The sequence below is a fragment of the Ranitomeya variabilis genome, chromosome 1 (assembly GCF_051348905.1).
Source record: "Ranitomeya variabilis isolate aRanVar5 chromosome 1, aRanVar5.hap1, whole genome shotgun sequence".
NCBI classification, from domain to species: Eukaryota; Metazoa; Chordata; class Amphibia; order Anura; family Dendrobatidae; genus Ranitomeya; species Ranitomeya variabilis.
This window is the reverse complement of record NC_135232.1, coordinates 471,647,756-471,671,559: the sequence shown is the minus strand read 5'-3', so window position 1 is coordinate 471,671,559 and position 23,804 is coordinate 471,647,756.

The window sequence follows — 23,804 nt, the reverse complement described above, 5'->3', positions numbered from 1 at the left end:
TCAACAAGGTGCTGGAAGCATTCCTCAGAGATTTTGGTCCATATTGACATGATGCCATCACACAGTTGCCGCAGATTTGTCGGCTGCACATCCCAAAGATGCTCCATACAAGGCAGGATGGATCCATGCTTTCATGTTGTTTACGCCAAATTCTGACCCTACCATCCGAATGTCGCAGCAGAAATCGAGACTCATCAGACCAAGCAACGTTTTTCCAATCTTCTACTGTCCAATTTCGATGAGCTTGTACAAATTGTAGCCTCAGTTTCCTGTTCTTAGCTGAAAGGAGTGGTACCCGGTGTGGTCTTCTGCTGCTGTAGCCCATCTGTCTCAAAGTTCGACGCACTGTGCGTTCAGAGATGCTCTTAGGCCTACCTTGGTTGTAACGGGTGGCGATTTGAGTCACTGTTGCCTTTCTATCAGCTCGAACCAGTCTGCCCATTCTCCTCTGACCTCTGGCATCAACAAGGCATTTCCGCCCACAGAACTGCCGCTCACTGGATTTTTTTTCTTTTTCGGACCATTCTCTGTAAACCCTAGAGATGGTTGTGCGTGAAAATCCCAGTAGATCAGCAGTTTCTGAAATACTCAGACCAGCCCTTCTGGCACCAACAACCATGCCACGTTCAAAGGCACTCAAATCACCTTTCTTCCCCATACTGATGCTCGGTTTGAACTGCAGGAGATAGTGCATTTAGGCATGTAGACATGGTCAAGACAGAGTTGCCGCCATGTGATTGGCTGATTAGAAATTAAGTGTTAACAAGAAGTTGGACAGGTGTACCTAATAAAGTGGCCAGTGAGTGTATATATTTATATATATACAGGTGCTTCTCACAAAATCAAAAAGTTAATTTATTTCAGTTCTTCGATACAAAAAGTGAAACTCATATAGAGTCATTACAGACAGAGTGATCTATTTCAAGTGTTTATTTCTGTTAATGTTGATGATTATGGCTTATGGCGAATGAAATGAAATGTTGTAGAGGTCTATAGTGGACAATTCTTTTTAAGAAATTAAATATAATAGAGCTCATGATGCCAATACAGTAATGGATCTAACAGACGTTTGCTGTTTGCTCAAGTATGTAAGTTTCAAAAAGACAAATTAATGACATAGTAATTGCATAGTTGTTTCTGGTCACTAGGTGTCAGCAGAACACATGTGTCATCTTGCTAGAAGTAACCCAAATTCCTAGGGCACTACATTGAAAGTTGTTTTAAAAATTACTGGTATTACTGGCATTACTGATAGTGAAATATTATAATAAAAATATGACATAAAAAATAGTGGAGCTGAAAACTACTTTCTGTATGTGAAAAGTATATAAGATAGATCAGATTTAAACTATGGTCTACTTGCTTGTACAGTCTGAAATGTATAAATCTAAAATAATTACCTATGTTTTATTGTTTCAAAGTGATTGTAAATTTCTACTTTAATATGATGAATCTGAGTCAACTCAACTAAATGTAGATCACACATGTGTTCAATTGAACAATGTCTAGATAGCTCATGCTGCTGAACACTGTTTTAATTGCTCTCTTTATTAGACTGCAGCCTAGGATTGATGAGGGAATTTTATTGAATCAGTAAATTTTGTAATTTTGTAATTTTTTGGCTTAGCACATATCAGAGCACTTTCCTTGTGCTAGGTGTGTGTGCGTGTGTGTGGGTTAACGTGTATGAAAATACCTGTTTCTAATAACTCACATACAGTTGTGCTCAAAAGTTTACATACCCAGGCCAAATTTTTGCTTTCTTGGCCTTTTTTCATAGAACATGAATGATAACAGCAAAACTTTTTCTCTACTCATGGCTAGTGGTTGGATGAAGCCATTTATTGTCAAACTACCATATTTTCTCTTTTTAAATCATAATGACAACCCAAAACATCCAAATGACCCTGATCAAAAGTTCACATACCCCATTTCTTAATACCGTGTATTGCCCCCTCTAACATCTATGACAGCTTGAAGTCTTTTGTGGTAGTTGTGGATGAGGTTCTTTATTTTCTCAGATGGTAAAGCAGTAAAGGGTCAGCCAGGTGGGTAGCTGTGGCTGAGGTAAAAGTCTCTTGCAAACCCTGACCTCCCCTCACATACACTCCATGACTCTCAGTCAGCATACCTGCTGCTCCTTTAATTCTGGGGCTTCCTGTAATGCACTGCACGTTCTCCTCAGCCAAAGCAGAATAAACAGAGTCACAGTTCCATTGAACGCTTGAACAATAAACTTTACTAAAGACGGGCACATAATGGTTCTCTTCAGCATTTACAGCAGGCTTCACATAAAACAATTTCCTTGTTGTCCCGGTCTCTTCTTTGACCTTGTCAGCATTTATATCTGGCTTCGCTTTACACAGCTTCTTCTCTTTCTCTGCCTTTCCTTCATCTTTACTAAGCTCGCTTCTGGAACGGACCGTGCCTACCGGTCCTCCAGCATCCTCCGTGCCCAGTTTTACTTTAGCAGGGATTCCTCTAAACCATTTCGGCCTGGTCCAGAGTACATCCATCCACTTAGTAAGCCGCCACATTGCGAGTGACCTTTCCATACTGCTTAGTTCTTTTCTCCCTGTCAGCCACAGTCCCACTTATACTGCGCTGTAAGTGACTCTATCAATGCCCTTCTTCTCTCTCGTGGCCTTCCTGGCCCTGATGCTGCCAGACTAGACATTGGACTTCTGCAGAGCTCACTGCCCTGACAGGGCACTCCCGCCCAACTGATTCAAATTCTCAGCTGTTCTGAACCCTGTCACTAGCTCCTCCCACATTAACCATCTACAGGCTAAGTCTCTCTATCCCTATCTAGTGGGCAAACTAGGGAACTAAGCTCTCCCTAATATCTGGAAACAATACACCATTTAAGAGTATAAATAAACATTATACATAACATGTTCATGGCAACCCCCTTACAAAGCTGCCCACTCTTCTGGACAAGAAGCTTCCAATTCCTGTAAATTCCTGGGCTGTCTAGCATAAAGTGAGCGCTTGAGATCTCCCCACAGTGGCGCAATGATATTGAGGTCTGGAGACTGAGATGGTCACTCCAGAACCTTTACTTTGTTCTGCTGTAGACAATGACAGGTTGATGTGGCTTTGTGTTTTGGATCGTTGTCATGTTGGAAAGTCCAAGTATGCCCATGCACAGCTTCTGGGCTGATGAGTGCAAATTTGCCTGCAGTATTTGCTGATAACGTGCTGCATTCATCTTTCCTTCAACTTTGACCAAGTTTCCTGTGACTTTGTAGCTCACACATCCCCAAAACATCAGCGATCCACCTCAGCGCTTTACAGTAGAAATGGTGTTCCTTTCATCATAGGCCTTGGTGACCTCTCTCCAAATGTACCGTTTATAGTTGTGGACAAAAAGTCTCGACCTGACTCGACCATGCAGCCCATTTTTCTTCAAGTGCCTCCTTATTGTGCATCTTGAAACAGCCACACCGCTAGTTTTCAGAGAGTCCTGTATTTCAGCTGATATTATTTGTGGGTTTTTGTTTGCATCCCAAACAATTATCCCAGACGACATTTTTGTTGGTCTACCTGACCATGGTTTTGTTTTCACAGAGCCCCTGATTTTCTATTTGTTAATCACAGTTTAAACGCTGCTGACTGGCATTGTCAATTCCTTGGATATCTTTTTGTATCCCTTTCTTGTTTTATACAGTTTAACTACCTTTTCCCGTAGATCTGTTGACAATTCTTTTGCTTTCCCCATAACTCACAATCTAGAAACGTAAGTGGCTGGATGAAAGATGCAAGAGTCTGTCTGGATCCCAGAAACTCAGCTTATATGCACACACACTTATTACAACAGGTTACAGGTGAGGATGTTACCTTTAGTAGCCATTCAAACCCATTTTTGTCAACTTCTGTGCATTTTATCAGGCCAAAATCACCAGGGTATGTGAACTTTTGATCAGGGTCATTTGGATGTTTTTGATTGTCATTATGATTTAAAAAGAGAAAGCACAGTAGTTTAACAATAAATTGCTTCACCCAAAAACTAACCATGAGTGGAGAAAACGTTTTGCTGTTAATCATTCATATTCTCTGAAAAAGTGGCAAGAAAGCAAAAATTCTGCTGGGGTATGTAATCTTTTGAGCACAACTGTATATTCCCCAGCTGTTTTCACTGAGAGGTCTAATAGAACAGGATAGCTTGGACAATGGCTGCAAACACAATGGGCTGAGCAATAGTGACTTTCCCACTCCTGACACTGCAATTCCTTACTGGCCTCACGAAAAGCATCAGGTTTGGGAGACTTCTACTCACTTCAGCAGAGAGACTCCATCCTCCAAAGCCATGTCTCTTCCAATCATCTAACTAACTCTGGACCAGAAACCAACTGGAACTTATCACACACAATAGCTTTAACCCAAGTCCATTGAGTAGGAACACGGTAACAGCAGGCAGAGTTACAAACTTAAACAAGGAGACTTCAATGTGATGAAAACATGGCAGGAACATGGCGGGCACCGCTGTCACTATTCTGGCTAGGCTCTCTGCAGCTCACTCCAGCAGTCCTCCTTTGGTTCTTCTTCAGCTGTTTACGGCCAAGTCTGCAGTTATCTTTATATAACCTCTTAGCCCTTCAGGTATAGCATTCACTGTCAAGTTCCAGCACTACCTGCCCAACTGTACTCATACTAACTACTACACTATGCTTCTGTCAACAGGGCATATGCCCGAACTTCTATACAATCTGTGGAGACATGAGAGTCAGTGGGTGCTCTTGTCTTCTGGTCCAGCTGTCTTTAGGAAGACTGCACAGGCTGGGGCTTCTCTCTCTGAATGCCCGTCTCCTTCCCCATGGATGGAACACTACTCAGACAACACAGGTTGAGCACGTCGGGTATCCAGGGGCATCTTCAGTTTCCAGGAAATAACGGAACACTAATGCTCACATGATGATGCTCTACGCCGAGACCACCCCCTCAACGCGTGACAACACCATGGATTAGTGGCGTTCCCACAGTAATAGTAATCACTGCACTGCACGTCAGCAGCTCACACTTATCGGCGGCATTAGGCGACTTGGAAATGTTAGCTACACAAAGAGCACCACGTGATCGGAAGTAATGTATTGCGCTAGCAAAACTGTGACCATAATCAAATTCCGAGCACACATGGAGCTCCTCAAACATCATTGGCTGTCTGACACCTTAAATAATCCATCTGGCCAGCACCCAACCACCCCTGGACGAAGCATTTCTTTGCGAAACACCCCTCGGGTGTGGTGGGTCCCCAGCTGTCATTTCTCAAGGTATAGTACCTTTTATTATGTACTCTAATATTATTTAAGAAATTGCTTGTTCCCCTTTGTATATTTTTCCCCTTTATTTCACGTAACTGGCAACTCTGCATAGGGCTTACAGTATTTTTACATGGTAACATTTTACATGGTCCTATACTAGCATAATATTTAGCTGAGTACTTTCCATTTATTGACTGGGTGTACCCACCTTTTTCCTGTATACCTGCAGTGTCCTACTTTAATTGTTTTTTTTATTACTGTTTTATATATGTTTTTTAATTGTATCTGAATAAACTTTATACTTTTTAATAATTTATTTCTTTGCCCTCTTATGTAAAGTTTTTTATCGAGGTGTTCTCACGATCTGTGCTTTACGGCCACAATATAGGATAAAGAATTGGTGTATTTACACATACAGCTCTGGCAAAAATTAAGAGACCACTGCAAAATGTTCAGTTTCTCTGATTTTTCTCTTTATAGGTATATTTTTGAGTAAAATGTAAATTGATCTTTATTCTATAAACTTCTGACAACATGTCTCCAAATTTCCAAGCAATAATTTTGTATTTATTGTCTGAAAATGAGAAATGGTCCAAAATAACAAAAAATGCATTGCTTGCAGACCTTAAATAATGCAAAGAAAACAAGCTCATAATCATTTAGAAACAACAATACTAATGTTTTAACTCAGGAGGAGTTCAGAAATCAATATTTTGTGGAATAACCATGATTTTTAATCACAGCTTTCATGCGTCTTGGCATGCTTTCCACCAGTCTTTGGTTCAGGTGATCACCTAATCAGAAGCACATTAGGTAGAATAAGGTGTCCTCTGGTTGGAATTCAACTGACACTGGAATGGAATGGCTGACATGTAGAGAAGCTGATTTTTATAAAACTGTGCAGTGGTCTCTTAATTTTTGTCAGAGCTGTATATGTAGCCATGTCCTATATGTCTATAGACATTAAAAATACTGTGGATACTCCACTAAAAGAAGTTTTTTAAAAAAATTTAGTTTTAAAAAGGATATATGCACCTTAAAGGAGGCAATGTCAACTGCACACAAAATGAGTTAAAGGCCTCGTTAAAACATAGGAGCTCCCCCAATTCTGAGGCTTTTTTTCTGTTTTTCTGTTTGGTGCTGCAAAAATCCATTTCAGAAATATTCACTTATGTTGCATTTAGAGCGCAGCATGGGAAATCTCTGCTTGCAGTTCAACTGTGAATCTCTTCAGAGTCTTCTCTGGGGGAGTTCCCTTTGATTCCATTCTCCAAGACACTTCCAATCACAGCTCTGCAGCTGATCTATCAGTCTCCGATGCTACTGAGCTGTGATTAGCAGTGTCTGAGAGGGAATGGTGAAACAATGAGCCCCCAGAGTAGACTGTGAAGAAACGCCTAGTTGTACTACTAGAAGAGATTTCACATATTGCACCCCAGAAGCAACAAATATGAATATCTCTGTAATGGAGTGATGCAGAGCAAAACAGTAAAGAGCAGCAGAATCAGTGTGTCAGTAATTTTTTAGAAGGCAAACATTTAACTCATTTTTTTTGTGCAAGCGGCTGGTCCACTTTAAAAAGGTTGAACCAAGACTGGAACTTTTCACCTATCTATGGGGTAAGTGATTGCTGGGAGTCTCACTACTGACCCCTCATCAGCTGAGAGCTCCACTGATCATGAGAACAAGGGTTTTAAGTTCTTGTTTTAATAGAATAGCAGTTGGGCACTCTGTTCATTTCCGTTGACAGTGTCTATATATGCTCAGCCAGCTCTTTGATGAGAATGTAGTTTTGGACCACAAATTCCTTATATCACGGATGTAATATTTCCACCACTCACATTTTATATACACAGTGTAATATTGCTATTTTTATCATAAAACACAGTAAGCAGACTAACACTTTAATCTTATTATATAATGTTGCAGGGATCAGCCTGTCACTTGTAAGTACTAACTTTTAAAGATTTTATCCAAATTCCTAGTTGTGTAATTTCTGCTCAGCCATTCCATGCACTACCTATGTGTGACCACATGATGGCAGTAAAAACTTGCAGTTATACAGTATGCGCTGTTTAACCTACAGATTTTTGCTGGAAAAACACTGAATAAAGCTTTAACATTGAGCGATCAAATTTTTACTTTCGCCTTCAGACAAAGAGATAATATGTTTGGCTGAAGGAGATGTCAAAAGGTATTCTTATTGTATTATACTTGTATTTCTAAAAGTTTGTGTAGCAAAATGTGTATTCATATTATTGCTGTGTCCGTGTCTCATACAATTATTAACTGATTCAAGTTTATAATTTAAGGATATTATACAAACTTGGGTTTGTTGCTGTATCTTCTTGCAATAACACCCCTGATATGATGTTATACGGAAAGCATTACTCCTACACTGTATGCCCGGATGTAGTCTTCCTGATGAAATATTCAACTTTAACGGCATTGGCACAAGGCATCACTGGGGGACTGGAACCAGTGGGGAGGCATTTAGTGCTGCACTGTAGGATTAGGTGCTTCTGGGGAGGCATTTAGTGCTGCACCGTAGGATTAGGTGCTTCTGGGGAGGCATTTAGTGCTGCACCGTAGGATTAGGTGCTTCTGGAGAGGCATTTAGTGCTGCACCGTAGGATTAGGTGCTTCTGGGGAGGCATTTAGTGCTGCACTGTAGGATTAGGTGCTTCTGGGGAGGCATTTAGTGCTGCACTACAGGATTAGGTGCTTCTGGGGAGGCATTTAGTGCTGCACTGTAGGATTTGGTGCTTCTGGGGAGGCATTTAGTGCTGCACTACAGGATTTGGTGCTTCTGGGGAGGCATTTAGTGCTGCACTACAGGATTTGGTGCTTCTGGGGAGGCATTTAGTGCTGCACTGTAGGATTTGGTGCTTCTGGGGAGGCATTTAGTGCTGCACTGTAGGATTTGGTGCTTCTGGGGAGGCATTTAGTGCTGCACTACAGGATTTGGTGCTTCTGGGGAGGCATTTAGTGCTGCACTACAGGATTTGGTGCTTCTGGGGAGGCATTTAGTGCTGCACTACAGGATTTGGTGCTTCTGGGGAGGCATTTAGTGCTGCACCGTAGGATTAGGTGCTTCTGGAGAGGCATTTAGTGCTGCACTACAGGATTAGGTGCTTCTGGGGAGGCATTTAGTGCTGCACTACAGGATTTGGTGCTTCTGGGGAGGCATTTAGTGCTGCACTGTAGGATTTGGTGCTTCTGGGGAGGCATTTAGTGCTGCACTACAGGATTAGGTGCTTCTGGAGAGGCATTTAGTGCTGCACCGTAGGATTAGGTGCTTCTGGGGAGGCATTTAGTGCTGCACTGTAGGATTAGGTGCTTCTGGGGAGGCATTTAGTGCTGCACTACAGGATTAGGTGCTTCTGGGGAGGCATTTAGTGCTGCACTACAGGATTTGGTGCTTCTGGGGAGGCATTTAGTGCTGCACTGTAGGATTTGGTGCTTCTGGGGAGGCATTTAGTGCTGCACTACAGGATTTGGTGCTTCTGGGGAGGCATTTAGTGCTGCACTACAGGATTTGGTGCTTCTGGGGAGGCATTTAGTGCTGCACTACAGGATTTGGTGCTTCTGGGGAGGCATTTAGTGCTGCACCGTAGGATTATGTGCTTCTGGAGAGGCATTTAGTGCTGCACTACAGGATTAGGTGCTTCTGGGGAGGCATTTAGTGCTGCACTACAGGATTTGGTGCTTCTGGGGAGGCATTTAGTGCTGCACCGTAGGATTAGGTGCTTCTGGAGAGGCATTTAGTGCTGCACTGTAGGATTTGGTGCTTCTAGGGAGGCATTTAGTGCTGCACTACAGGATTAGGTGCTTCTGGGGAGGCATTTAGTGCTGCACTGTAGGATTAGGTGCTTCTGGGGAGGCATTTAGTGCTGCACTGTAGGATTTGGTGCTTCTGGGGAGGCATTTAGTGCTGCACTACAGGATTTGGTGCTTCTGGGGAGGCATTTAGTGCTGCACTACAGGATTTGGTGCTTCTAGGGAGGCATTTAGTGCTGCACTACAGGATTTGGTGCTTTTGGAGAGGCATTTAGTGCTGCACCGTAGGATTTGGTGCTTCTGGGGAGGCATTTAGTGCTGCACTACAGGATTTGGTGCTTCTAGGGAGGCATTTAGTGCTGCACTACAGGATTTGGTGCTTTTGGAGAGGCATTTAGTGCTGCACTACAGGATTTGGTGCTTCTGGGGAGGCATTTAGTGCTGCACTACAGGATTTGGTGCTTTTGGAGAGGCATTTAGTGCTGCACTGTAGGATTTGGTGCTTCTGGGGAGGCATTTAGTGCTGCACTACAGGATTTGGTGCTTCTGGGGAGGCATTTAGTGCTGCACTACAGGATTTGGTGCTTCTGGGGAGGCAATTAGTGCTGCACCGTAGGATTAGGTGCTTCTGGGGAGGCATTTAGTGCTGCACTACAGGATTTGGAGCTTCTGGGGAGGCATTTAGTGCTGCACTACAGGATTTGGTGCTTCTGGGGAGGCATTTAGTGCTGCACTACAGGATTTGGTGCTTTTGGAGAGGCATTTAGTGCTGCACTGTAGGATTTGGTGCTTCTGGGGAGGCATTTAGTGCTGCACTACAGGATTTGGTGCTTCTGGGGAGGCATTTAGTGCTGCACTACAGGATTTTGTGCTTCTGGGGAGGCATTTAGTGCTGCACCGTAGGATTAGGTGCTTCTGGGGAGGCATTTAGTGCTGCACTACAGGATTTGGTGCTTCTGGGGAGGCATTTAGTGCTGCACTGTAAGATTTGTTGCTTCTAGGGAGGCATTTAGTGCTGCACTACAGGATTTGGTGCTTCTGGGGAGGCATTTAGTGCTGCACTGTAGGATTTGGAGCTTCTGGGGGAGCATTTAGTGCTGCACTGTAGGATTTGGTGCTTCTGGGGAGGCATTTAGTGCTGCACCGTAGGATTAGGTGCCTCTGGGGAGGCATTTAGTGCTGCACCGTAGGATTAGGTGCTTCTGGGGAGGCATTTAGTGCGGCACTGTAGGATTTGGTGCTTCTGGGGAGGCATTTAGTGCTGCACTACAGGATTTGGTTCTTCTGGGGAGGCATTTAGTGCTGCACTGTTGGATTTGGTGCTTCTGGGGGGGCATTTAGTGCTGTACTACAGGATTTGGTGCTTCTGGGGAGGCATTTAGTGCTGCACTGTAGGATTTGGTGCTTCTGGGGAGGCATTTAGTGCTGCACTACAGGATTTGGTGCTTCTGGGGAGGAATTTAGTGCTGCACTACAGGATTTGGTTCTTCTGGGGAGGCATTTAGTGCTGCACTGTAGGATTTGGTGCTTCTGGGGAGGCATTTAGTGCTGCACTACAGGATTTGGTTCTTCTGGGGAGGCATTTAGTGCTGCACTACAGGATTTGGTGCTTTTGGAGAGGCATTTAGTGCTGCACTGTAGGATTTGGTGCTTCTGGGGAGGCATTTAGTGCTGCACTACAGGATTTGGTGCTTCTGGGGAGGCATTTAGTGCTGCACTACAGGATTTGGTGCTTCTGGGGAGGCATTTAGTGCTGCACTACAGGATTTGGTGCTTTTGGAGAGGCATTTAGTGCTGCAGTGTAGGATTTGGTGCTTCTGGGGAGGCATTTAGTGCTGCACTGTAGGATTTGGTGCTTCTGGGGGGGGCATTTAGTGCTGCACTACAGGATTTGGTGCTTCTGGGGAGGCATTTAGTGCTGCACTACAGGATTTGGTGCTTCTGGGGAGGCATTTAGTGCTGCACTACAGGATTTGGTGCTTCTGGGGAGGCATTTAGTGCTGCACCGTAGGATTAGGTGCTTCTGGGGAGGCATTTAGTGCTGCACTACAGGATTTGGTGCTTCTGGGGAGGCATTTAGTGCTGCACTGTAAGATTTGTTGCTTCTAGGGAGGCATTTAGTGCTGCACTACAGGATTTGGTGCTTCTGGGGAGGCATTTAGTGCTGCACTGTAGGATTTGGAGCTTCTGGGGGAGCATTTAGTGCTGCACTGTAGGATTTGGTGCTTCTGGGGAGGCATTTAGTGCTGCACCGTAGGATTAGGTGCTTCTGGGGAGGCATTTAGTGCTGCACCGTAGGATTAGGTGATTCTGGGGAGGCATTTAGTGCTGCACTGTAGGATTTGGTGCTTCTGGGGAGGCATTTAGTGCTGCACTACAGGATTTGGTTCTTCTGGGGAGGCATTTAGTGCTGCACTACAGGATTTGGTGCTTTTGGAGAGGCATTTAGTGCTGCACTGTAGGATTTGGTGCTTCTGGGGGGGCATTTAGTGCTGTACTAAAGGATTTGGTGCTTCTGGGGAGGCATTTAGTGCTGCACTGTAGGATTTGGTGCTTCTGGGGAGGCATTTAGTGCTGCACTACAGGATTTGGTGCTTCTGGGGAGGCATTTAGTGCTGCACTACAGGATTTGGTGCTTTTGGAGAGGCATTTAGTGCTGCACTGTAGGATTTGGTGCTTCTGGGGAGGCATTTAGTGCTGCACCGTAGGATTAGGTGCTTCTGGGGAGGCATTTAGTGCTGCACTACAGGATTTGGTGCTTCTGGGGAGGCATTTAGTGCTGCACTACAGGATTTGGTTCTTCTGGGGAGGCATTTAGTGCTGCACTGTAGAATTTGGTGCTTCTAGGGAGGCATTTAGTGCTGCACTACAGGATTTGGTGCTTCTGGGGAGGCATTTAACGCTGCACTGTAGGATTTGGTGCTTCTGGGGAGGCATTTAGTGCTGCACTGTAGGATTTGGTGCTCCTGGGGAGGCATTTAGTGCTGCACTACAGGATTTGGTGCTTCTGGGGAGGCATTTAGTGCTGCAATACAGGATTTGGTTCTTCTGGGGAGGCATTTAGTGCTGCACTGTAGTCTTTGGTGCTTCTGGGGGGGGGCATTTAGTGCTGCACTACAGGATTTGGTGCTTCTGGGGAGGCATTTAGTGCTGCACTGTAGGATTTGGTGCTTCTGGGGAGGCATTTAGTGCTGCACCGTAGGATTAGGTGCTTCTGGGGAGGCATTTAGTGCTGCACCGTAGGATTAGGTGCTTCTGGGGAGGCATTTAGTGCTGCACCGTAGGATTTGGTGCTTCTGGGGAGGCATTTAGTGCTGCACTACAGGATTTGGTTCTTCTGGGGAGGCATTTAGTGCTGCACTACAGGATTTGGTGCTTTTGGAGAGGCATTTAGTGCTGCACTGTAGGATTTGGTGCTTCTGGGGAGGCATTTAGTGCTGCACTACAGGATTTGGTTCTTCTGGGGAGGCATTTAGTGCTGCACTACAGGATTTGGTGCTTTTGGAGAGGCATTTAGTGCTGCACTGTAGGATTTGGTGCTTCTGGGGAGGCATTTAGTGCTGCACTACAGGATTTGGTGCTTCTGGGGAGGCATTTAGTGCTGCACTACAGGATTTGGTGCTTCTGGGGAGGCATTTAGTGCTGCACTACAGGATTTGGTGCTTTTGGAGAGGCATTTAGTGCTGCACTGTAGAATTTGGTGCTTCTAGGGAGGCATTTAGTGCTGCACTACAGGATTTGGTGCTTCTGGGGAAGCATTTAACGCTGCACTGTAGGATTTGGTGCTTCTGGGGAGGCATTTAGTGCTGCACTGTAGGATTTGGTGCTTCTGGGGAGGCATTTAGTGCTGCACTACAGGATTAGGTGCTTCTGGGGAGGCATTTAGTGCTGCACTGTAGGATTAGGTGCTTCTGGGGAGGCATTTAGTGCTGCACTGTAGGATTTGGTGCTTCTGGGGAGGCATTTAGTGCTGCACTACAGGATTTGGTGCTTCTGGGGAGGCATTTAGTGCTGCACTACAGGATTTGGTGCTTCTGGGGAGGCATTTAGTGCTGCACTACAGGATTTGGTGCTTTTGGAGAGGCATTTAGTGCTGCACTGTAGGATTTGGTGCTTCTGGGGAGGCATTTAGTGCTGCACTACAGGATTTGGTGCTTCTGGGGAGGCATTTAGTGCTGCACTACAGGATTTGGTGCTTCTGGGGAGGCAATTAGTGCTGCACCGTAGGATTAGGTGCTTCTGGGGAGGCATTTAGTGCTGCACTACAGGATTTGGTGCTTCTGGGGAGGCATTTAGTGCTGCACTACAGGATTTGGTGCTTCTGGGGAGGCATTTAGTGCTGCACTACAGGATTTGGTGCTTTTGGAGAGGCATTTAGTGCTGCACTGTAGGATTTGGTGCTTCTGGGGAGGCATTTAGTGCTGCACTACAGGATTTGGTGCTTCTGGGGAGGCATTTAGTGCTGCACTACAGGATTTGGTGCTTCTGGGGAGGCATTTAGTGCTGCACCGTAGGATTAGGTGCTTCTGGGGAGGCATTTAGTGCTGCACTACAGGATTTGGTGCTTCTGGGGAGGCATTTAGTGCTGCACTGTAAGATTTGTTGCTTCTAGGGAGGCATTTAGTGCTGCACTACAGGATTTGGTGCTTCTGGGGAGGCATTTAGTGCTGCACTGTAGGATTTGGAGCTTCTGGGGGAGCATTTAGTGCTGCACTGTAGGATTTGTTGCTTCTGGGGAGGCATTTAGTGCTGCACCGTAGGATTAGGTGCTTCTGGGGAGGCATTTAGTGCTGCACCGTAGGATTAGGTGCTTCTGGGGAGGCATTTAGTGCGGCACTGTAGGATTTGGTGCTTCTGGGGAGGCATTTAGTGCTGCACTACAGGATTTGGTTCTTCTGGGGAGGCATTTAGTGCTGCACTGTTGGATTTGGTGCTTCTGGGGGGGCATTTAGTGCTGTACTACAGGATTTGGTGCTTCTGGGGAGGCATTTAGTGCTGCACTGTAGGATTTGGTGCTTCTGGGGAGGCATTTAGTGCTGCACTACAGGATTTGGTGCTTCTGGGGAGGAATTTAGTGCTGCACTACAGGATTTGGTTCTTCTGGGGAGGCATTTAGTGCTGCACTGTAGGATTTGGTGCTTCTGGGGAGGCATTTAGTGCTGCACTACAGGATTTGGTTCTTCTGGGGAGGCATTTAGTGCTGCACTACAGGATTTGGTGCTTTTGGAGAGGCATTTAGTGCTGCACTGTAGGATTTGGTGCTTCTGGGGAGGCATTTAGTGCTGCACTACAGGATTTGGTGCTTCTGGGGAGGCATTTAGTGCTGCACTACAGGATTTGGTGCTTCTGGGGAGGCATTTAGTGCTGCACTACAGGATTTGGTGCTTTTGGAGAGGCATTTAGTGCTGCAGTGTAGGATTTGGTGCTTCTGGGGAGGCATTTAGTGCTGCACTGTAGGATTTGGTGCTTCTGGGGGGGCATTTAGTGCTGCACTACAGGATTTGGTGCTTCTGGGGAGGCATTTAGTGCTGCACTACAGGATTTGGTGCTTCTGGGGAGGCATTTAGTGCTGCACTACAGGATTTGGTGCTTCTGGGGAGGCATTTAGTGCTGCACCGTAGGATTAGGTGCTTCTGGGGAGGCATTTAGTGCTGCACTACAGGATTTGGTGCTTCTGGGGAGGCATTTAGTGCTGCACTGTAAGATTTGTTGCTTCTAGGGAGGCATTTAGTGCTGCACTGCAGGATTTGGTGCTTCTGGGGAGGCATTTAGTGCTGCACTGTAGGATTTGGAGCTTCTGGGGGAGCATTTAGTGCTGCACTGTAGGATTTGGTGCTTCTGGGGAGGCATTTAGTGCTGCACCGTAGGATTAGGTGCTTCTGGGGAGGCATTTAGTGCTGCACTGTAGGATTTGGTGCTTCTGGGGGGGCATTTAGTGCTGTACTAAAGGATTTAGTGCTTCTGGGGAGGCATTTAGTGCTGCACTGTAGGATTTGGTGCTTCTGGGGAGGCATTTAGTGCTGCACTACAGGATTTGGTGCTTCTGGGGAGGCATTTAGTGCTGCACTACAGGATTTGGTGCTTTTGGAGAGGCATTTAGTGCTGCACTGTAGGATTTGGTGCTTCTGGGGAGGCATTTAGTGCTGCACTACAGGATTTGGTGCTTCTGGGGAGGCATTTAGTGCTGCACTACAGGATTTGGTTCTTCTGGGGAGGCATTTAGTGCTGCACTGTAGAATTTGGTGCTTCTAGGGAGGCATTTAGTGCTGCACTACAGGATTTGGTGCTTCTGGGGAGGCATTTAACGCTGCACTGTAGGATTTGGTGCTTCTGGGGAGGCATTTAGTGCTGCACTGTAGGATTTGGTGCTTCTGGGGAGGCATTTAGTGCTGCACTACAGGATTTGGTGCTTCTGGGGAGGCATTTAGTGCTGCAATACAGGATTTGGTGCTTCTGGGGAGGCATTTAGTGCTGCACCGTAGGATTAGGTGCTTCTGGGGGGGGCATTTAGTGCTGCACTACAGGATTTGGTGCTTCTGGGGAGGCATTTAGTGCTGCACTGTAGGATTTGGTGCTTCTGGGGAGGCATTTAGTGCTGCACCGTAGGATTAGGTGCTTCTGGGGAGGCATTTAGTGCTGCACCGTAGGATTAGGTGCTTCTGGGGAGGCATTTAGTGCTGCACCGTAGGATTTGGTGCTTCTGGGGAGGCATTTAGTGCTGCACTACAGGATTTGGTTCTTCTGGGGAGGCATTTAGTGCTGCACTACAGGATTTGGTGCTTTTGGAGAGGCATTTAGTGCTGCACTGTAGGATTTGGTGCTTCTGGGGAGGCATTTAGTGCTGCACTACAGGATTTGGTGCTTCTGGGGAGGCATTTAGTGCTGCACTACAGGATTTGGTGCTTCTGGGGAGGCATTTAGTGCTGCACTACAGTTTTTGGTGCTTTTGGAGAGGCATTTAGTGCTGCACTACAGGATTTGGTGCTTCTGGGGAGGCATTTAGTGCTGCACTGTAGGATTTGGTGCTTCTGGGGAGGCATTTAGTGCTGCACTACAGGATTTGGTGCTTCTGGGGAGGCATTTAGTGCTGCACTACAGGATTTGGTGCTTTTGGAGAGGCATTTAGTGCTGCACTGTAGGATTTGGTGCTTCTGGGGAGGCATTTAGTGCTGCACTACAGGATTTGGTGCTTCTGGGGAGGCATTTAGTGCTGCACTACAGGATTTGGTGCTTCTGGGGAGGAAATTAGTGCTGCACCGTAGGATTAGGTGCTTCTGGGGAGGCATTTAGTGCTGCACTACAGGATTTGGTGCTTCTGGGGAGGCATTTAGTGCTGCACTACAGGATTTGGTGCTTCTGGGGAGGCATTTAGTGCTGCACTACAGGATTTGGTGCTTTTGGAGAGGCATTTAGTGCTGCACTGTAGGATTTGGTGCTTCTGGGGAGGCATTTAGTGCTGCACTACAGGATTTGGTGCTTCTGGGGAGGCATTTAGTGCTGCACTACAGGATTTGGTGCTTCTGGGGAGGCATTTAGTGCTGCACCGTAGGATTAGGTGCTTCTGGGGAGGCATTTAGTGCTGCACTACAGGATTTGGTGCTTCTGGGGAGGCATTTAGTGCTGCACTGTAAGATTTGTTGCTTCTAGGGAGGCATTTAGTGCTGCACTACAGGATTTGGTGCTTCTGGGGAGGCATTTAGTGCTGCACTGTAGGATTTGGAGCTTCTGGGGGAGCATTTAGTGCTGCACTGTAGGATTTGGTGCTTCTGGGGAGGCATTTAGTGCTGCACCGTAGGATTAGGTGCTTCTGGGGAGGCATTTAGTGCTGCACCGTAGGATTAGGTGCTTCTGGGGAGGCATTTAGTGCGGCACTGTAGGATTTGGTGCTTCTGGGGGGGCATTTAGTGCTGCACTACAGGATTTGGTGCTTCTGGGGAGGCATTTAGTGCTGCACTACAGGATTTGGTTCTTCTGGGGAGGCATTTAGTGCTGCACTACAGGATTTGGTTCTTCTGGGGAGGCATTTAGTGCTGCACTGTAGGATTTGGTGCTTCTGGGGGGCATTTAGTGCTGTACTACAGGATTTGGTGCTTCTGGGGAGGCATTTAGTGCTGCACTGTAGGATTTGGTGCTTCTGGGGAGGCATTTAGTGCTGCACTACAGGATTTGGTTCTTCTGGGGAGGCATTTAGTGCTGCACTACAGGATTTGGTGCTTCTGGGGAGGCATTTAGTGCTGCACTGTTGGATTTGGTGCTTCTGGGGGGGCATTTAGTGCTGTACTACAGGATTTGGTGCTTCTGGGGAGGCATTTAGTGCTGCACTGTAGGATTTGGTGCTTCTGGGGAGGCATTTAGTGCTGCACTACAGGATTTGGTGCTTCTGGGGAGGAATTTAGTGCTGCACTACAGGATTTGGTTCTTCTGGGGAGGCATTTAGTGCTGCACTGTAGGATTTGGTGCTTCTGGGGAGGCATTTAGTGCTGCACTACAGGATTTGGTTCTTCTGGGGAGGCATTTAGTGCTGCACTGTAGGATTTGGTGCTTTTGGAGAGGCATTTAGTGCTGCACTGTAGGATTTGGTGCTTCTGGGGAGGCATTTAGTGCTGCACTGTAGGATTTGGTTCTTCTGGGGAGGCATTTAGTGCTGCACTACAGGATTTGGTGCTTTTGGAGAGGCATTTAGTGCTGCACTGTAGGATTTGGTGCTTCTGGGGAGGCATTTAGTGCTGCACTGTAGGATTAGGTGCTTCTGGGGAGGCATTTAGTGCTGCACTGTAGGATTTGGTGCTTCTGGGGGGGCATTTAGTGCTGCACTACAGGATTTGGTGCTTCTGGGGAGGAATTTAGTGCTGCACTACAGGATTTGGTGCTTCTGGGGAGGAATTTAGTGCTGCACTATAGGATTTGGTGCTTCTGGGGAGGCATTTAGTGCTGCACTGCAGGATTTGGTGCTTCTGGGGAGGCATTTAGTGCTGCACTACAGGATTTGGTGCTTCTGGGGAGGCATTTAGTGCTGCACTACAGGATTTGGTTCTTCTGGGGAGGCATTTAGTGCTGCACTGTAGGATTTGGTGCTTCTGGGGAGGCATTTAGTGCTGCACTACAGGATTTGGTTCTTCTGGGGAGGCATTTAGTGCTGCACTACAGGATTTGGTGCTTTTGGAGAGGCATTTAGTGCTGCACTGTAGGATTTGGTGCTTTTGGAGAGGCATTTAGTGCTGCACTGTAGGATTTGGTGCTTCTGGGGAGGCATTTAGTGCTGCACTGTAGGATTTGGTGCTTCTGGGGGGGCATTTAGTGCTGCACTACAGGATTTGGTGCTTCTGGGGAGGCATTTAGTGCTGCACTACAGGATTTGGTGCTTCTGGGGAGGCATTTAGTGCTGCACTACAGGATTTGGTGCTTCTGGGGAGGCATTTAGTGCTGCACTGTAGGATTTGGTGCTTCTGGGGAGGCATTTAGTGCTGCACTACAGGATTTGGTGCTTCTGGGGAGGCATTTAGTGCTGCACTGTAAGATTTGTTGCTTCTAGGGAGGCATTTAGTGCTGCACTACAGGATTTGGTGCTTCTGGGGAGGCATTTAGTGCTGCACTGTAGGATTTGGAGCTTCTGGGGGAGCATTTAGTGCTGCACTGTAGGATTTGGTGCTTCTGGGGAGGCATTTAGTGCTGCACCGTAGGATTAGGTGCTTCTGGGGAGGCATTTAGTGCTGCACCGTAGGATTAGGTGCTTCTGGGGAGGCATTTAGTGCTGCACTGTAGGATTTGGTGCTTCTGGGGAGGCATTTAGTGCTGCACTACAGGATTTGGTTCTTCTGGGGAGGCATTTAGTGCTGCACTGTTGGATTTGGTGCTTCTGGGGGGACATTTAGTGCTGTACTAAAGGATTTGGTGCTTCTGGGGAGGCATTTAGTGCTGCACTGTAGGATTTGGTGCTTCTGGGGAGGCATTTAGTGCTGCACTACAGGATTTGGTGCTTCTGGGGAGGCATTTAGTGCTGCACTACAGGATTTGGTGCTTTTGGAGAGGCATTTAGTGCTGCACTGTAGGATTTGGTGCTTCTGGGGAGGCATTTAGTGCTGCACTGTAGGATTTGGTGCTTCTGGGGGGGCATTTAGTGCTGCACTACAGGATTTGGTGCTTCTGGGGAGGCATTTAGTGCTGCACTACAGGATTTGGTGCTTCTGGGGAGGCATTTAGTGCTGCACTACAGGATTTGGTGCTTCTGGGGAGGCATTTAGTGCTGCACTACAGGATTTGGTGCTTCTGGGGAGGCATTTAGTGCTGCACCGTAGGATTAGGTGCTTCTGGGGAGGCATTTAGTGCTGCACTACAGGATTTGGTTCTTCTGGGGAGGCATTTAGTGCTGCACTACAGGATTTGGTGCTTCTGGGGAGGCATTTAGTGCTGCACTGTAGGATTTGGAGCTTCTGGGGGAGCATTTAGTGCTGCACCGTAGGATTTGGTGCTTCTGGGGAGGCATTTAGTGCTGCACCGTAGGATTAGGTGCTTCTGGGGAGGCATTTAGTGCTGCACCGTAGGATTAGGTGCTTCTGGGGAGGCATTTAGTGCTGCACTGTAGGATTTGGTGCTTCTGGGGAGGCATTTAGTGCTGCACTACAGGATTTGGTTCTTCTGGGGAGGCATTTAGTGCTGCACTGTTGGATTTGGTGCTTCTGGGGAGGCATTTAGTGCTGCACTACAGGATTTGGTGCTTCTGGGGAGGCATTTAGTGCTGCACTACAGGATTTGGTGCTTCTGGGGAGGCATTTAGTGCTGCACTGTAGGATTTGGTGCTTCTGGGGAGGCATTTAGTGCTGCACTACAGGATTTGGAGCTTCTGGGGAGGCATTTAGTGCTGCACTACAGGATTTGGTTCTTCTGGGGAGGCATTTAGTGCTGCACTACAGGATTTGGTGCTTTTGGAGAGGCATTTAGTGCTGCACTGTAGGATTTGGTGCTTCTGGGGAGGCATTTAGTGCTGCACTACAGGATTTGGTGCTTCTGGGGAGGCATTTAGTGCTGCACTACAGGATTTGGTTCTTCTGGGGAGGCATTTAGTGCTGCACTGTAGAATTTGGTGCTTCTAGGGAGGCATTTAGTGCTGCACTACAGGATTTGGTGCTTCTGGGGAGGCATTTAACGCTGCACTGTAGGATTTGGTGCTTCTGGGGAGGCATTTAGTGCTGCACTGTAGGATTTGGTGCTTCTGGGGAGGCATTTAGTGCTGCACTGTAGGATTTGGTGCTTCTGGGGAGGCATTTAGTGCTGCACTACAGGATTTGGTGCTTCTGGGGAGAAATTTAGTGCTGCAATACAGGATTTGGTTCTTCTGGGGAGGCATTTAGTGCTGCACTGTAGGATTTGGTGCTTCTGGGGGGGGCATTTAGTGCTGCACTACAGGATTTGGTGCTTCTGGGGAGGCATTTAGTGCTGCACTGTAGGATTTGGTGCTTCTGGGGAGGCATTTAGTGCTGCACCGTAGGATTAGGTGCTTCTGGGGAGGCATTTAGTGCTGCACCGTAGGATTAGGTGCTTCTGGGGAGGCATTTAGTGCTGCACTACAGGATTTGGTGCTTCTGGGGAGGAATTTAGTGCTGCACCGTAGGATTAGGTGCTTCTGGGGAGGCATTTAGTGCTGCACTACAGGATTAGGTGCTTCTGGGGAGGCATTTAGTGCTGCACTACAGGATTTGGTGCTTCTGGGGAGGCATTTAGTGCTGCACTGTAGGATTTGGTGCTTCTGGGGAGGCATTTAGTGCTGCACCGTAGGATTTGGTGCTTCTGGGGAGGCATTTAGTGCTGCACTACAGGATTTGGTGCTTCTGGGGAGGCATTTAGTGCTGCACTACAGGATTTGGTGCTTCTGGGGAGGCATTTAGTGCTGCACCGTAGGATTAGGTGCTTCTGGGGAGGCATTTAGTGCTGCACTACAGGATTTGGTGCTTCTGGGGAGGCATTTAGTGCTGCACTACAGGATTTGGTGCTTCTGGGGAGGCATTTAGTGCTGCACTGTAGGATTTGGAGCTTCTGGGGGAGCATTTAGTGCTGCACCGTAGGATTTGGTGCTTCTGGGGAGGCATTTAGTGCTGCACCGTAGGATTAGGTGCTTCTGGGGAGGCATTTAGTGCTGCACTGTAGGATTAGGTGCTTCTGGGGAGGCATTTAGTGCTGCACTGTAGGATTTGGTGCTTCTGGGGAGGCATTTAGTGCTGCACTACAGGATTTGGTTCTTCTGGGGAGGCATTTAGTGCTGCACTGTTGGATTTGGTGCTTCTGGGGGGGCATTTAGTGCTGCACTACAGGATTTGGTGCTTCTGGGGAGGCATTTAGTGCTGCACTGTAGGATTTGGTGCTTCTGGGGAGGCATTTAGTGCTGCACTACAGGATTTGGTGCTTCTGGGGAGGCATTTAGTGCTGCACTACAGGATTTGGTTCTTCTGGGGAGGCATTTAGTGCTGCACTACAGGATTTGGTGCTTTTGGAGAGGCATTTAGTGCTGCACTACAGGATTTGGTGCTTTTGGAGAGGCATTTAGTGCTGCACTACAGGATTTGGTTCTTCTGGGGAGGCATTTAGTGCTGCACTGTAGGATTTGGTGCTTCTGGGGAGGCATTTAGTGCTGCACTACAGGATTTGGTTCTTCTGGGGAGGCATTTAGTGCTGCACTGTAGAATTTGGTGCTTCTGGGGAGGCATTTAGTGCTGCACTACAGGATTTGGTGCTTCTGGGGAAGCATTTAACGCTGCACTGTAGGATTTGGTGCTTCTGGGGAGGCATTTAGTGCTGCACTGTAGGATTTGGTGCTTCTGGGGAGGCATTTAGTGCTGCACTGTAGGATTTGGTGCTTCTGGGGAGGCATTTAGTGCTGCACTACAGGATTTGGTGCTTCTGGTGAGGAATTTAGTGCTGCAATACAGGATTTGGTTCTTCTGGGGAGGCATTTAGTGCTGCACTGTAAGATTTGTTGCTTCTAGGGAGGCATTTAGTGCTGCACTACAGGATTTGGTGCTTCTGGGGAGGCATTTAGTGCTGCACTGTAGGATTTGGAGCTTCTGGGGGAGCATTTAGTGCTGTACTGTAGGATTAGGTGCTTCTGGGGAGGCATTTAGTGCTGCACTGTAAGATTTGTTGCTTCTAGGGAGGCATTTAGTGCTGCACTACAGGATTTGGTGCTTCTGGGGAGGCATTTAGTGCTGCACTGTAGGATTTGGAGCTTCTGGGGGAGCATTTAGTGCTGTACTGTAGGATTAGGTGCTTCTGGGGAGGCATTTAGTGCTGCACCGTAGGATTAGGTGCTTCTGGGGAGGCATTTAGTGCTGCACCGTAGGATTAGGTTCTTCTGGGGAGGCATTTAGTGCGGCACTGTAGGATTTGGTGCTTCTGGGGAGGCATTTAGTGCTGCACTACAGGATTTGGTGCTTTTGGAGAGGCATTTAGTGCTGCACTGTAGGATTTGGTGCTTTTGGAGAGGCATTTAGTGCTGCACTGTAGGATTTGGTGCTTCTGGGGAGGCATTTAGTGCTGCACTGTAGGATTTGGTGCTTCTGGGGGGGCATTTAGTGCTGCACTACAGGATTTGGTGCTTCTGGGGAGGCATTTAGTGCTGCACTACAGGATTTGGTGCTTCTGGGGAGGCATTTAGTGCTGCACTACAGGATTTGGTGCTTCTGGGGAGGCATTTAGTGCTGCACTGTAGGATTTGGTGCTTCTGGGGAGGCATTTAGTGCTGCACTACAGGATTTGGTGCTTCTGGGGAGGCATTTAGTGCTGCACTGTAAGATTTGTTGCTTCTAGGGAGGCATTTAGTGCTGCACTACAGGATTTGGTGCTTCTGGGGAGGCATTTAGTGCTGCACTGTAGGATTTGGAGCTTCTGGGGGAGCATTTAGTGCTGCACTGTAGGATTTGGTGCTTCTGGGGAGGCATTTAGTGCTGCACCGTAGGATTAGGTGCTTCTGGGGAGGCATTTAGTGCTGCACCGTAGGATTAGGTGCTTCTGGGGAGGCATTTAGTGCTGCACTGTAGGATTTGGTGCTTCTGGGGAGGCATTTAGTGCTGCACTACAGGATTTGGTTCTTCTGGGGAGGCATTTAGTGCTGCACTGTTGGATTTGGTGCTTCTGGGGGGACATTTAGTGCTGTACTAAAGGATTTGGTGCTTCTGGGGAGGCATTTAGTGCTGCACTGTAGGATTTGGTGCTTCTGGGGAGGCATTTAGTGCTGCACTACAGGATTTGGTGCTTCTGGGGAGGCATTTAGTGCTGCACTACAGGATTTGGTGCTTTTGGAGAGGCATTTAGTGCTGCACTGTAGGATTTGGTGCTTCTGGGGAGGCATTTAGTGCTGCACTGTAGGATTTGGTGCTTCTGGGGGGGCATTTAGTGCTGCACTACAGGATTTGGTGCTTCTGGGGAGGCATTTAGTGCTGCACTACAGGATTTGGTGCTTCTGGGGAGGCATTTAGTGCTGCACTACAGGATTTGGTGCTTCTGGGGAGGCATTTAGTGCTGCACTACAGGATTTGGTGCTTCTGGGGAGGCATTTAGTGCTGCACCGTAGGATTAGGTGCTTCTGGGGAGGCATTTAGTGCTGCACTACAGGATTTGGTTCTTCTGGGGAGGCATTTAGTGCTGCACTACAGGATTTGGTGCTTCTGGGGAGGCATTTAGTGCTGCACTGTAGGATTTGGAGCTTCTGGGGGAGCATTTAGTGCTGCACCGTAGGATTTGGTGCTTCTGGGGAGGCATTTAGTGCTGCACCGT